The 15,257-nt window shown below is 43.1% G+C and overlaps 1 protein-coding gene across 1 annotated transcript in view; it reads left to right on the top strand.

The window, feature by feature from the left end:
* Dock1 (dedicator of cytokinesis 1) overlaps positions 1 to 15,257 on the top strand; it is a 499,905-nt gene that overhangs the window by 346,396 nt on the left and 138,252 nt on the right. The window lies entirely within an intron of this gene.

Here is a 15,257-nt window from a genome sequence, read left to right as displayed (position 1 = left end):
CACTGTCAATTTCATTTCCAAAAGGACTTTGCCCACTCACTGTACCCAGGCCAGAATCCAATATTATCTTAAGCAGGAAAAGTTCATTTAATGGGATGATAAAAGTTCTCTTATTTTGGTTAAATTAGCATTTCAATTATTTGCAGGATACAATAATCTTCACTCATTTTCCTTGTAACTCCTGCTTTGGACCTCTGTGTTTATTGGATTTTAATCTTTTTTTTTTCCTTTAAAAAAGATTTATTTTTATTTAGTATACATGTGAGTGCTGTTTCAAGTCTGTGCACCACATGTGTCCAATGCCTGCAGAGGTAAGAAGAGGTTGTTGGACCCCCTGGAGCTGGAGTTATGGGTGATTGTGAGCCACCATGTGAATACTTGGAACTGAATCTGGGCACCTAATAACTCTTGAGCATTGAACCATTACTCCAGTTTTGAACCTTATTCTTAAGCAGTTTACCAGCACTTTATATGATACCCATTTTACCTTTGCATATTTTATCATTTGTGTATATATTATTGTGTATATGCATGTGTATGTGTGTTCATGCTTATGTATGTGTGTATATGTATATATGTGTGTATGTGTGTATATGTGTGGGCATATGTGTATATATGTGTGTGTATGTGTTTATATGTGTGTATATATGTGTGTATAAGTGTGTAATTGTATGAGCATATGTGTATATATATGTGTATGTGTTTATATGTATGTATGGATATATATGTATGTGTATATGTGTGTATAAGTGTGTGTGGGTATATGTGTGTATGTGTGTGTGTATAGGCATGTATGTATATGTATTTTATGTGTGTATATGTGTATATGTCTGTGTATGTATATGTATTATGTATGTGCTTATATGCATGTATGCATATGTGTGTATGTGTATGTATGGGTATATGTCTATGTGTGTATATGTATGTATAAGTGTGTATAGGTATATGTGTGTATATGTATGTGTGAATATGCATGTGTATGTATTATGTGTATATTATATGTGTGTATATGCATGCATGTATATGTATGTGTGTGTTACTCTTTGCAATCTCATTTGATATGACTTTCTGAAAAATGTGCCTGATATTTTGGTTATAATGTTTTACACACATCTCTGTCTTTTTCTGCATGCTGTCCCCATGTTTCCATCCTCTTTCCTCACATTTACTATCTATTTTGTGGTTTTCCTATTTATTTTATTGTCTTAAATTTTAATTTTTACTTCTTCTGAAATTTAGTATTTGGTGCTAGGTGTGTCAAATTGGCTTTTAAAAATCCCCATGTTACTATATTACCTTTCATGAAATAATCCCTGACCATAGTTTCAAGTGATACTCTAAATTCAAATTTTGAAACAACATTAGAGACAATTTGGGGATTGCTTCAGAGATGCAACTAATCTCTTATTCCTGGGTGAGGACCACATTGCTCTGGCTTTATGGTATTTAAATGCCTGCTTTACCTCTACCTTTATATTTCTCTTCTGGGCTTTTCCTTAATAAGTAAACCTCTTTTTTTTTTTGTTTTAACCAAAGAAAATATACTTTTGAGAAATCAGTGAAAAACAGTTAATTTCAAATTCTGCTCGGATTTATGTTCAAGCATCATGTGAGCATGGCTCAGTTTAGAGTACTGTATTTCGTGAGCAATGTGTCTTCTTCTCCGTCCCCTCACTTACTGTGGGTAATGCCAGAAGATGGAAGCCAAGGATCACAGCTTCTGGCTTACTATTTTTTTCCCATATTTTCCCCTCACAGACTCACAAGTGAGGCTGTTGCTTCTATTCCAGTGTGCCCTGTCCCTTAGTAGATAGCTAGATTTGGAAGGTGGAGAGTGCAGGCATTGATTGGCCTCTTCATGCAAGAGTCAGCACTTGAAGTCCAACCATCCACCAGACACAGAGGGTCTTTAATGTTGCTGGGAACAAGACAGAAGGGCACTGGGGACTAGGGATGTTCTTGAGTGACTGTAAAGGCTTTATACCCAGAAGACTACCATCCTCTCTGTGAACTGGCCTGAGTACATTGATCTCATCAATGAGCTGATCAGACCAGGAACCTTTCATGAGCCTGGGCTGGCCTCCTTCCTACTTCTGAACCATCTTTCCAAAGACAAGGCATGTGTTTCCCTCCTTCTGGCTCTCACAGATGACATGCAGCCTGCATCTCATGCCCTCTTCATATAAAGGAGGTGAAGAGCCTTGGTGTGGCCCTCGCTGCCCATCTGCGATCATTACTTTTCTCCTTGAAAAATAACAGGAGTGCATGACTTTAATAATAAAAATAACAGGAGTGCATGACTTTAAACTCTGTCTTCATTTGTGATTTGAGAAGATTCTTGGTTTGAGTTCAGATTTAGAATCTCAGTCTTTCATCCATATTTTCCCTTCAGCAACTTATCCTGCCATTTTGGGGGATTGTGTGTCTCTGTTGACTTTATATTAAGGGAGCTTTTGCACATGTTGAATGGTAGAGTGGAATAAGACCTCCTTCTAGAACCTTCTGCTAACTTTAGCTACTCTCAAGATAGACTAAGCTGCTTGGAGTTATTCTTCCATTTTCCTTGTTCACCATGTTTTTGAAGAACATTTAGACATTGCTTTTTTTTCCATTCACAAGTGTTTCAGTTATATTTCATAAACAAAATATTTTTCACACAGTACACTATACTGTTGCCCTCACAAAAATGTTAGTGTATGAATACTCTCTCTACTTAGGTCTATTCAGAATCTAAATAGGCTACAATGTTGCACAAGGGAGCAATATGTAGTGTGTGTTTCACATATGTTTAGGGTGTCACATGAGGCATGTTTCTCATAGTTTCATGGTGTTTATGTTTCTCACAGTCTTCAGGATATTACCTGTGGTATGTTTCTCATGACCATTAGAATTTACATATGGTTTGCTTCTCAGAGTTGAGGGTCTTCTTTGTGGTGTGTGTCCCCAAGTCCCTGGATATGCTGTGGATTATGCATATTACACATGGTTTTTATAATGCAGAGTACAGGAAATTGTATAAAATATACATGTCTTAAGTGTAGACTTATAGAATCATTTCTAGATGACAGGCAAATCATTCTCTGACATGCCCGTTTTGCTAGTCATGTCCTGCCAGCATACTCAGTCAGGCCTATGCTTTTCAGGCACATGAGAGGATTTCTCCCATGCCTGAAAGTCATCACATTGTCATTTAGAATTATTTCATATTGTTTTTGACTTCTAATGATTCTGTCTTCATCATTTTTGTTATAACTATGAGGTGTTTGCATACTTTCATTTCTGCCTCTTTTTTTCCCCAACAGGAAAGCATTATTATTAATAGGTTCTTTATGTACACATTATTGTTGAATTTTAATATAAGTGAAGCACATATTCTCAATTCCATTCTTATGGAATATCCGGTCAGATAACTGAATATTAGTGATGCTTGTGGTGTGAAGCAGGGAAAAGGATGGAGTAGAGGTGTGTTGCATGTACATGAGTGTGTGGGTGGATGTATCCCTCCGTGCACATACAGAGGTCAGAGCATTACATCTCTGGTCTTGTTCTATTACCCTCCACCCTATTATGTTTAAGACAAGGTGTCTCTGTGAACAGGAAGCCCACTGCTTGGGCTGGGTTGGCTGTGAGCCCTCAGGATCTACCTGGTGGCAATGCTTCTCTGTTTCCCTCTGTCATGTGAATGAACTCTCTGGAGACAGGTCTGCAACTACACTCTGGTGTTTCTCATTGGTCCTTCCTCTGTTCTAGTGCCTGTTGGATATGCTTGCTGTGTTCCATTTAGACTTCTAGTGTTTTCTGTCTGACTTTCCTAGTCAAAGTCTAGGTAAAGTCTATTAAACTTTAGCTAACAGCTGTGTGTATTCATCTCGTTACAGAATTGTCAATGTGTCTTTGTGGTAGGTTCTTTGCAATAGATTGGCTAGATGGGACAAGTCAATTTTCTCTTCTATGGGATAATTATCCAGTTAAGCTTTTCACCAGAAATATCTAAGCACATTTAAGTTTTAAGTAGCATGCTAACATATACTTTTATAAATGAGCTGGTTTTGTATGACTTGCTGTATGACCATCTGTGTGTTTGTTCCTATGCTACCACTGTTCAGACTTGGAAGAACTCTTAGTACCTCACTCTCTTCTTCTTCTGGGACTCCTGTACTTACATGGCAGACCTTGAAATCTTATTGCATACTTTTCTAAGTATCCTGACGTGTATATGAATGTCCAAGGATAACCTTTGTCTTCACCTTTCACCTTGTTTGAAACAGTGTTTTGTTTACCACCGTGTACACTAGACCAGATGCCCACAAGCTTACAAGGATTCTCCTGTCTCTCTCTCATCCTGCCATTGGAGCTGTTGTGTTACAGACATGCTTTACAAAGGTTCTGGGGCTCAAACTCAGGTTCTCATAATACACAGTATGTGTTTTATGTGTTCTCCCTAGCCTTTCCTTTTCTTTACTGTTATTTCACATTCTTTTTTTCTTTTTCTGTCTCTGTGTGTACCTAGCTATTGGATATATATTCAAGTTTCAACTTTCTTTTTCCTGTTCTGTGATCTGCTAATAACCCCATTTGCTATGGTTGTGGGAATTCCTACTTGGTTATTTTCACAAATCAAACACTAAATTTCTCTGGTCTCACAGTCTCTTAAATACCCTTGGTTGCTGTGTTCTGTTGTTTGGGTCTGTTTTTTTGAGGATTCATGGCTTATGGTCATGTCTTGATTTCCTGTATGCTTGGATTTTTTAGAAATAGATGATTGAGATCCTATTTAAAACAAACAATGAACTTATTTAAAAGATGATGCTGTTGCCTTACTTTGTATCAAATCTACATTTTTTCCTAGTTTCCTGTTTTATGTTTTGTGTATCTATATAAGCTAAAACAGCCTTTTCTGTACTTCTCAAAGAAAGTGACAGGTGTTTTGGGTAGAAAAAAGATTTTGTTACATTTTTAGAGCTTTATATTTGGAGCTAGTTGTAAGTTTCCATACAACTGTGAGAAATAACTTAGATGGATTCCATAGCTCTTTGCTCAGTCCTGTCCAGCACTAACATCTTTCATAAATAGAATTCCCACCAAGATAGAGAGTTCTCCTTTTATGTTCAAGATCATCCCACCTCCTCCCCATTCTCCTCCTCCTCCTCCTCCTCCTCCTCCTCCTCCTCCTCCTCCTCCTCCTCCTCCTCCTCCTCCTCCTCCTCCTCCCCCTCCTCCTTACCTTGCTGCATTTCCAACAACCACTGTCTCTTCCCCAGGACTGTAATTTTTTCATTACTAGAAAGTAGATGGGATTGCACAGTTAGTCATCTTTCAAGACTGGTGTTTTTTTTTTCTTTTACCTCTCATACTTCATCTGAAATCCATCTAAGGTGGATATAACAGCTCAATCTCTTTTTGTTGTTGTTGAGTAATAGTCCATAATATGGAATAATGATGTTTATGACAACTGGAGGTCATTTTTTTTATAGATATAGGTCTTACGAGTATTTGGGAATAGTTTCTATATGGGAAGAAAAGCTTTTATTTCTCTAGCATAAATACCCAGGATCCCATGTCAACGTAGAAATCTCGGACCCTAGCACTCACAGTCAGCTGAGCTTTCTTTGGGGATCTAGACTATAACTGGGACTTTCCTCAGTATTTTCTCTCTAGTTGTGTTTTGATAAAAATCAAAAGGAGGCAAGAAGCTGTGGAAACATTGATCCTGAACAGCCTTCACCTCTCAGTGTCTGTCAGACATGAGGAGGGGCCAGAGACATGGAAAACCAGAGAAATTAGCACCATCTAGACAGTGGTTCCCAACCTGTGGGTTGAGGACCCCCCGACTGGGGTCATTTATCAGATTTCTGCATATCAGATATTTATCTTACAATTCATAATAGTAGAAAAATTAGACTTATGAAGTAGTAATGAAATAATTTTATGATTGAGGGTCACCACAACATGACAAACTATTAAAGGGTTACATCATTCGGAAGGTTGAGAACCACTGCTCCAGAGTTTCAGTTTCTGCATAGACTTGGGGTACTTTGCCTCTCTGGTCTGAGACCTTTGGCTCTGTAGACTTGACAATGATTATCAAGAACCCTTCTAGTGATTGCCTTCTTTGGCTCTGTCTTAGTTAGGCTTTCATTGCTATGAAGGAACAACATGACCAAGGTACCTCTGATAAACAAAAATTGGAGCTGACTTACATTTTCAGAGGTTCAGTCCATTATCATCATGGTGGGAATCATGGCAGCATCCAGGCAGACATGGTTTTGGAAGAGCTGAGAGTTCCACATCATGATCTGAAAACAGCTAGGAGGAGACTGTCTTCTTCAGGAAGCCAGGAAGACTTTCTTCTGCACTGGGCAGAGCTTGAACACTAGGAGACCTCAAAGCCTGCTAACACAGTGACATCTTTTTCCAACAAGGCCACATATATTCCAAGAAGGCCTCACCTCCTAATAGTGCCACTTCCCATGAGCCAAGCATATTCTAACTATCTAGGGTTTTATCAGCTCCCTACCCTCCTATGGTTTCTCCTACATTCCCTTCTGCTCTACAGAATGTTTTCGAGCCCTTCAACTGCTGCATAAACAGGGCAGGGTACCTGTCTCTTCCAGGTAAGCATGCTCTGAGGAAACTAGCATCAGACTTAACAATGATCAATCAGGATAGGCATTCTTTCTATGGAGGGCATGGCTTCCAGGAACCCATGAAGCATGACTCTAGGCCTTTATTTGCTACAGGTTGGCAGAGCCTAGCTCTGGATAGGTGAGGGCTGCTTCTTAGCCTCCACCTCACTGCTTCCTCTGCTGTCAGGCAGCTGTTGCAGGCTCCATGCACTGAGGAGGTAGGACCCAGAGTTCAGGAACCTGGTCGCCAGCCACCGCAATTGCCACCAAGAGGGGAAGGATCACTTTAGCTGTTCAAGAGTTACACGGCTTCCGAAGTAGGGAGCTTAGGGTCTAGGAAATACAAGCTAGGCTGTTTGGGAGCCCAGCATAGAGGGCTAGAAGCAGTATTGATTGCAAGGATGCTGACATCAGATTGGGCTATGTCCTATTTGTTGAACTACTCAGTTGTCAGTCTGCTGAGATACAATGTTCTGGACCAGTGAGATTTGGTGTGCATGGCGTCCGTACAGACAAGCCACCTCTTTAGCACCAGGTGAGTGGTGCTGCTAGGATTTAGCCGCCACCTGAAAAGGCACATGCAGTCACCTGAGGCAGTCATCCGTTCAGCAGTAAACAGGCAGCAGTATGTCTGTTACTCCCGGTGACGGGGTTTCATTGAATCTGCTGGAGGAGTCTGCAGCCAGGTACAGTTGCCCTTGCCCAGGGCAGCGCCTAGCTCATCTTCCAGCTAACTACACTGCCAGTGTGACTGAAGGTACTTCTGCCGGTACCTCCATACTGTTTTCAACTCAGTGTGAACTCCTGGAAGGAGACAGAAAGGTAATTCAAGAGAAGTCTTCGCTGAACTTGACATTGCAGTATCAGAGTGGGCAGCATAGCTGAGCGGTGTGCTTATGTAGACCAAACAAGAATGTTTGGACCAATCCCTATTTGACCAATCACAGCTATTTATTCTGGACCAATCACAGTTATTAAGGCTTGTGTTGTGGACCAGTCCCAGCCTTGCCACAAGAATTACTATCTTTCCACCAAGAGATGTACTTCCACTCTGACCAAGGTGGAAATGATCCATCCAGGCTGTGATTGATTGCACAGAGCCTGGTACAAACTGTTCAAACAGTCCTGGCTCAGGCTCCGCATCCAGGAGCCAAGGCAGAGAGCTGCAGTCTTTTGCATAGTTTTCTTGAGGCATCATGGAGCATTTAAGAAGCCTGGTGTGGGCATTGAGAGTAGTCTGGCTGGCTGTGTGACTGGCAGTACTGTTGCTCAAGGCAGCTTAGACATTCAATGACTCAAGATTCTAAAGTTGCAAATTAGGAAGTGTTGGTTTGCCCCGTCCCTATATCTTGGCTTCTTTACATGAAAATGGTTGTCATAAATTATTTACAATAAACAAAAAAACAAAAACAAATGACCACCCATAACAACAAAACTTCTCACTAATATAAGTAGTGATTTTAATAGGTTTGAAACAATGTTTGAGCAATGTTTAACACCTATCCAGTGCCCAGCCAAGTGAGTCCCTCTTGGTCTCTCACAAGGGAGAGATGGAGAAGACATCATCTGCCTTCTCTCCCCTGAAGCACATGGGCTCCGTGTGGAATTGCTAGACGGAACTGTTAGGCACAGGCAAAGCCTCCTGTCATGTGATCATTAGGGAACAGTCAGAATTAGGGACTTAAATTGTTGGCAGTTGGTGTATGCCAGCTTCAGCTGTCCTTGTTGTTGACCCCTTTCTTCTTCACGACAGAGAATGTGGCACCCAGCCTTTATTCTCATGATTTTCAACTCTGCTTCTTAGTTAGGAATCCAGAAATCTTGGAGGCAAGTCTGAATATCCCATGGGTCAGAAGCCTATGCCTTTTGGTAAAGCCTGGTCTACAGACCTGAGGACTTGTCCTGAGCTCTTGTGCCCTCCTTGGTAACCATGGACAGCTCAAGGCTTCCAGGGTGCAGCACTGACCCAGACTTCTCCTGTTTTTGCTTCTTCTCCCCTGGTTATATTCTTGGTGTTGGGAGTAAGCTGTACTCATGAGATGGTGGGTGTGTACTGCTCAGGGTAGCAGTACCTTTGCTCATGGATAGACAGACTGATGATTGACCAGGTTACGTGAATTATTAATTACGTTGCCTATTAATATCACTCAGGCAAGGCTCAGTTTGCCAGAGGAAGTGCTGGAGAGATGAAAAGATTTCTCTGACTATTGCAAAGAGTGTGCCCAACATACAGGGCTGTACAACAAGTCACCAAGTTAGGCACCACTTTGGAACCAAAAGCCCCAATTTGACAAAAACATCATAGGCTTGAAAAATCTAGACATCCAAAGCATCTTTAGGATGTGGTGAGGATATAGCTCAGTTGGTAAAATGCTTGCCTGACATGCACAAAGTCCTGGGATCAGTCCCTAGCATAAAACTTTACATGACAATGTATCCCTGAGATCCCAATGCTAGGAAGGTGGGGAGTTTTGAGAATTCTTTCCCTTGGGAAATTTTTTAAAAATGCTTAAACTGTGATAGGAACATTAAATAAATAAATAAATAAATAAATAAATAAATAAATAAATAAATAAATAAATAAAATTTAAAGGTTAAAACTGGAGGACCACTCTCATCACCAACCTACACCACCCCAAAAGAAAAGGAAGTGCTCGCCTCTTCTTTCTATTGCACCTCCAAGAAACCAAAGTACAATTCCACCAAGGTTCACAGTTTCTCCAGAGCTCATCCTGAGGGACCAGAGAATTGATGAGGCTTACTCAGAGGATGGGTGAGTGGCTATTTCCAAGAGTATGGCTGACCCCTAGGCAGCAGGACCAGAACATCTCAGCTAGAAGCATAGATGATGGCTTCCCCACAGAGGTTGGATGGAATTGCTCTTCGGTTAGCTTTGTCTGTTCTATACACTTTAACATGTCTCGAACCCCTGCGGTCATATGTAATTAGGGCAGAAGTGTGTGCTAATGGCTCAGAGGGACTGCTGCAATCTCATGTGACCCTCCCATCCATCTCTCTCGGAACACCAGAAGTGAGCAAGCCACCTAAGAATCTCTTGCACAAAGGCCGGCTGATCTGACGAAGATCCCAGGTGTTTTGCTCAGAAGACAGATGGAGAGGCAGGGGCATCAGAAACTCAAAGTTATCTCCAGCTATGTAGCAGTGAGTTAGAGGACAGCCTGAACTATGTGAGAGCCTGACTCAAAACAGAACAACAAACAATAACGAAGAGCATCAAAGAGAGTTCACTGTGGCTTGACTTGCGTCGTGGGTAGCTGCGGACAGCACTTCTTTTAGACCACTCAGATGTGAGACAGTTTTTATGATGTCTGCTTCCTTGTGTGACTGTTGACGCTCACTCCTTTGTTGTTCTGGTCCTGTTACAATCCTCTGCGGAGTGGTTGCTGGGGATTCTGTGTTTACTTGGACATACTCTTCTCAGCAGTACGTGGGTGCTATCCATCCATTAGGCAAAACCCAGGAAAGAGAGCTCAGCATTTTGCCTGGGTCCCAGATGCTGGAGTCTTAGGCAACAGACTGGGTCCACTGCCTCCTGCTGCTGCTGCTGCTGCTGCTACAAAGCGCTCCTGTGAGCGTCACTAGGCACAGCACTGTGGAACAATGAACAGTGTCTTTTATATGTTTTTAACAGGGAAATGGAACCCTAGGGTTTGTCAGGAGGCTTTTGGGGCAACATGCCCAGGACAGCATCAAACACAGTCCTAACGCAATGGGAGGCAGGGCAAGAAGAAAGGATAGTTGACAGCCAACAAAACACGGGTGTGCGGTGGTTCTCTCTGACCTGCTTGTTCTTGGGAGTGTGGCTGTGTGCATCCTTGTAAACTTTGCATTCCCATTGATTGATTAAAGGTGCAGCAAGCCTTCTTGTCGACGGCACTATTGATCACATTTATTTACAAAGAAATAAAGTCATTCATGCAGCTTGCCTGGAGCCACGGGCTTTAAGTTTCCCGTTTCTCTAGGCAGAGCTGCTAGTGATGTGAAGTGACACTTGACCTGCTGAGAGTTGATATCAGCAGACAGATTTCATGGCCTGTCTCCTGGCCACCCATTTGCTGCCTTTGAGTTGTTAAGGATATTAAAAACAGAGATGAGAAGCCCCCTCTTGACAGGCTCAATTTGTAATGTGTAAGCTTCCAATAGCAAAGCTGGGAAGCTACCAGACCTGCTGCCCCAAACCCCAGCGAGGCAGAGAGGGGTCTCTGAGTTCCAAGAATATTGAAGAGGGATGTGGGGGCTGGGAGCAGGGGACAGAGGTCTTGAGTGCATGGCATGAAGAAGATGACAGCTGGTGACACCTAAGTGCCAGGGCTTTGATGATATAGAATTCTCCTTTGGAGGCTCTTAAACCTTTCATGAAGTGTGTGACAAACAGGAATGACTGGCCCTTTGTTGCAAAGGAGACCAGTAGATAAGCCAGTGCCTACCCTTCACCTAGAGGCCACTGAAGTCCGCTATGTCCCTCCCTAAACTGTTTTGGACCTGTGAAAGAAAACAGCTGTCTTTGGACACTAAAATGCCCCTCCCCTGGTTTCATGCAACTCTAGCATCTTCCCTTGCTATAACCATCCTGTCAAGTGGGGCCTTCTCATCTCTGTTTTAATGTCCTTAACAACTCAAAGGCAGCAAGTAGGTTCTTTCTCTGAGACCTTATGACAATGACTTGTCATAAGCTTTTTGTAGACATGAGCTCTTGACCAAAGCATGCTGCTCTGTGCCCCCTCCACCTTGCTATGATACAGCATGTCCTCTTCAGTCTGGTCTCAAAGGGATGATGGGTTGTGGGGAGTGGAGGAAAAAGACCCATGATGGGAAGGGCTCAGGTCCAGGAAGAGAAGACCTGGAGCACAGCCTGTAGTAGCCTGCTAGCTTGGGACCAGGATCCCCGCCTCTCCTAGATATTGGACTGGATCGCCGGAATACACACAGCTCCTTCTGTTCTTGGAGAAAAAAAAACTGTTAGATGTGTAACTAAAGTGCTGACAACATGAAGAAGCTAAAGTCAGAATTGTGATAAATATTTACATCTCTTCCCTTGGATGCCGGTTATAGTTTTAAATAAAACTCAGTGATATAACAGGGACTTTTTTAGGGAACAGGTGGTAACTTTCTTACAGCCAAATACATGCTTTGGGGAGAGTTTCTTAATCTTTCTGGGATTTTCTTTTCTTAATCTGTCAAAGGAGTGGGTATTGTACATGCTGCATGATTCTCATGACCTCTTCCCTTTTAGAAACTCTACATTTGCCTCAGTTTGCATCATCATATGGTGGTAGAACACATATACACGAAGGACATGTCACCATTATGCACCAGGGCATTCAGAAGGACATCTGCCTGCGGTATGCGAGGCCAGTTCTTCCCTGCAGAATGAAGCTGCCCTTACTCTTCCTGGGGATCAGAGTGGGGTCCTCAGGCCTAGGCCTGTGTCTTGTTTGCCCCTGCCCAGGGAATGGATTCAGACACTGGTCTGATATGCAAGACAGGTTATTCCCAGTTGCACCTGCTGCTCTCTTGTTAAGTCAGGGTTAAGATGCTTGGCCAGGTGTTCATTCCAGACTCCTTCTTGAATGATGAAAGACACGGTCTGAGTCCAGAGCCTCTGGGAAAGACTGACTCCTTTGCCCAGAGAAAGGCTAACTCTGTATCTGACTGGTTCTAGGGAAAGGCTTGAGTGCCAACAGAGACAAGCCAGCAGAAGAGATCCTTGGGTGACATCTGTGGAGAAAGGGAGGTGCTCCTGGATGGGGGAAGAGCTAGCAAAGCTGAGTCTCTAGAGCATGAGGAAGGAGAACAGCTTCTGCGTGTTCTGATGAGCTCATCAGTGGCTACAAGTAGGACCATGTGGTTGTCTCTGCAAGAAAGCCTGGACCAGATATCCTTGGCTGCATCCTGTGACTTTGAGTCAGGAATTCAATTGGGGCCATGGCTGGTTTGCAATGCCTCTAGAGCAGTAGGACACTCTGAGCTCTGGGGACACGGAAGGACACCTGCAACTCAGAGCAAGCAGCACCAGAAGATCTGGCTACTGGCTGAGAGACAGTGGATGGGTTAGCAGAGTAAGGAACTCTAGCTGCAGAGACAAGATGTGTGGTAAGAGAAGTTAAGGTTAAACTGAGTAAAGGAAAAAGAGAAACAGCTTTGGGCTTTGCTAGTGACACTGGGGGAGGAATATGGCATTGGGAGTCCTCATCAAGTCTTCAGAATGAACCAACCAAGGTTAACTCCTCAGCCACCCAGAGCTCCTCCCAGTCACCCTACATCCCTTTGCCCATGTGGCAGTAATAAGTTTTGTTTCTCTGCAAGCTATGTGTGAGCACTTCAGAACACTGAACGCATAAACCAAGTCCTCCTGGCATTAACTTGAGAAGCCCTTGCAGCAGAAATCCACTCAGTGAGAGAGGAGAAGAGGGGAGGATTCTCAGGAAGTGAGCCATAGCATCCTCCCACTGCTGTGATGAGGCGGGCAGGCTGGAGCCCGAGCAGGCAACCCCACCTTCTGCTGCCTACAGCGATGCCTTCTCCTCGGCTTCCTCCTTGGGATAGTGCTCATTTCCAGGTTTTGCTTGTGTTATCTTGAGAGGAAACAAACAGGACTTAATTAATCCCACCAAACATTATACTGGAAAAGCAATTATTCCCACCATGTGTAATAACCCATCAGTAGGGAAAATAATCCATTAAGCATGAATCAACGTGAATTTAAAAACTATTATGAAGATCAGCTCGGTTCTTGGTTATGAACACTCTAATTTGAGAGTTTGCTCATGCATGCCTTGTTCTAGAGTATTCTGTGACCTTGGCACCTAAACTCCCAAACAATGAACACCTCTTTGGTAATGAGTGACCAAATTTTCAGGTTAACCATTGAAATGCTTCACAGTTGAGTCCCTTTGGGGGTGGGGAGAATAGTTTGAATCTGTGATTAATGAGATGATAAGTCCCCTGTTTTGAAATAAAACTGTAGCTATAGCAGAGGGCTGCATTTGTTTGCATTTTCCATAAATCATTCATTAACTGAAATGAAATCTTTTCCTTAAATTACCTCTCATGGTTCAGTTATTAGCGAGCTTTCTTTTCTTTCTAAATTTACTGGGCTATCCTTCAGATCTCCTTGAGCAAACCAAGTGATTGCTTTGACCATTGTCAACGGGAAATCATTTTCCCCAGCATTCCTCTCATCCCAACTGGGCTGTAAATTCTCTCCCAACTTAGATTGCTGTCCACTCCTGCGGAGCCCGGAGGCTGCTGATGCTCTGTCTGGGTCTTGTTGAGCTGCCTATGAAGATGTGTAAAAACTCTCTGTGGTTAATTTTCAAAGAAACACCTAGCAAACTTATCTGGCTTTACAAAGCCCAGGGCCTGCAGTTAGGGGACCATCCTATTGAAAAGTGTTGACCACATTTTGCTGAACCCCCCTGCAGTTGGGCTGTGGAAGGCCCCTAGGGTAGCAAGATGTTCTATTCTATAATGTAACTAACTACTAAGATCCTGGGGTGCTTCAGGAGGTATGTGCAGCTAGTCTGTGGACTGTGGGATGATGTACTGCTCAAGTGTGTGTGTGTGTGTGTGTGTGTGTGTGTGTGTGTGTGTGTGTGTGTGTGTGTGTGTGTGTGTATGTCTCCTGGTCTCCTGGACCCCAACAATATGGTAGGTCATTATCATCTGTTTCCTATCCCACCCTCACCACCCCCCTCACACACACACACAACACCCCAGGAAGTTAAGATGAGGTCCTACTGCTACTGTGTAGCATGCAAGGCCAGGCTAGGCGATAAGAGGACTGGCCATGTCCTATTTCTTTGATCCATCATAGCTACCTGCTCTCCTGACCTTTCAGGCTTTTCAGATCTGAAAGCTGTTTGAAAGAGGTCCAAGTCATAGCACTCCCAGGAAGTGGGGTTGACATCTGTGCCACTTGATCTTCATGAAAGCCACCAAAGCCTACAAAGGGAAGGACTAGGACTTTGAGGCTTTGTCTCATGTGAGTGGGGGCCTGGAGTCTACTTCTGAGCTGGTATCAGACCCCACTTTCAGTGCTCCTTGGGTGTAGAGTGCAGACAGTGTACCAGTGATTAGCTTTCTCCACAGCTGAGTTCCATACCAGCCTAATTCGTTGGAAATTCAAAAAAGTAAACCTCACTTGTGTTGTTTGAGCTGCCTGCCGGCTAGCCATGTGTATCCACCCTAGCAGAAGGATCCCAAATGTTCACTTAATGTAGCCAATGAGGGCAAAGCTAACTTTAATGAGCATGGACTAAGGGTGGTTTTGTGCATGGAGAAATACAGGCTGTCTACAAACCAGCTTCACTTCGCTATTTTTGTCAGTGTAGAGTAAGAACTTGTCAAGGTTGCATCGTCATCCATGAGTATACTGCTGTGGGTTAGATAGGCATCTCCCAAATGGTCACATGTAAAGACTTGGTCCCCAGTGTGGTGGTGACAGATGCTATAGACATTTAGGAATAGAAGGACTTTTAGGAGATGGTGCCTTATAGGACTTCTTTAGGTCACTGGATATATACCCCCAGAAGGGATTGAGTTTGCTCTCTCTTGTTCTCTTTCCCTCCTTCGCACCCTTCCTCCCTTGCTTGAGACATGAATGTCCCA

This window comes from Rattus rattus, chromosome 2, assembly GCF_011064425.1.
Source record: "Rattus rattus isolate New Zealand chromosome 2, Rrattus_CSIRO_v1, whole genome shotgun sequence".
Taxonomy (NCBI): domain Eukaryota; kingdom Metazoa; phylum Chordata; class Mammalia; order Rodentia; family Muridae; genus Rattus; species Rattus rattus.
Note: the sequence above shows the minus strand (reverse complement) of the source record. Positions and strands in the feature narration are given on the sequence as shown.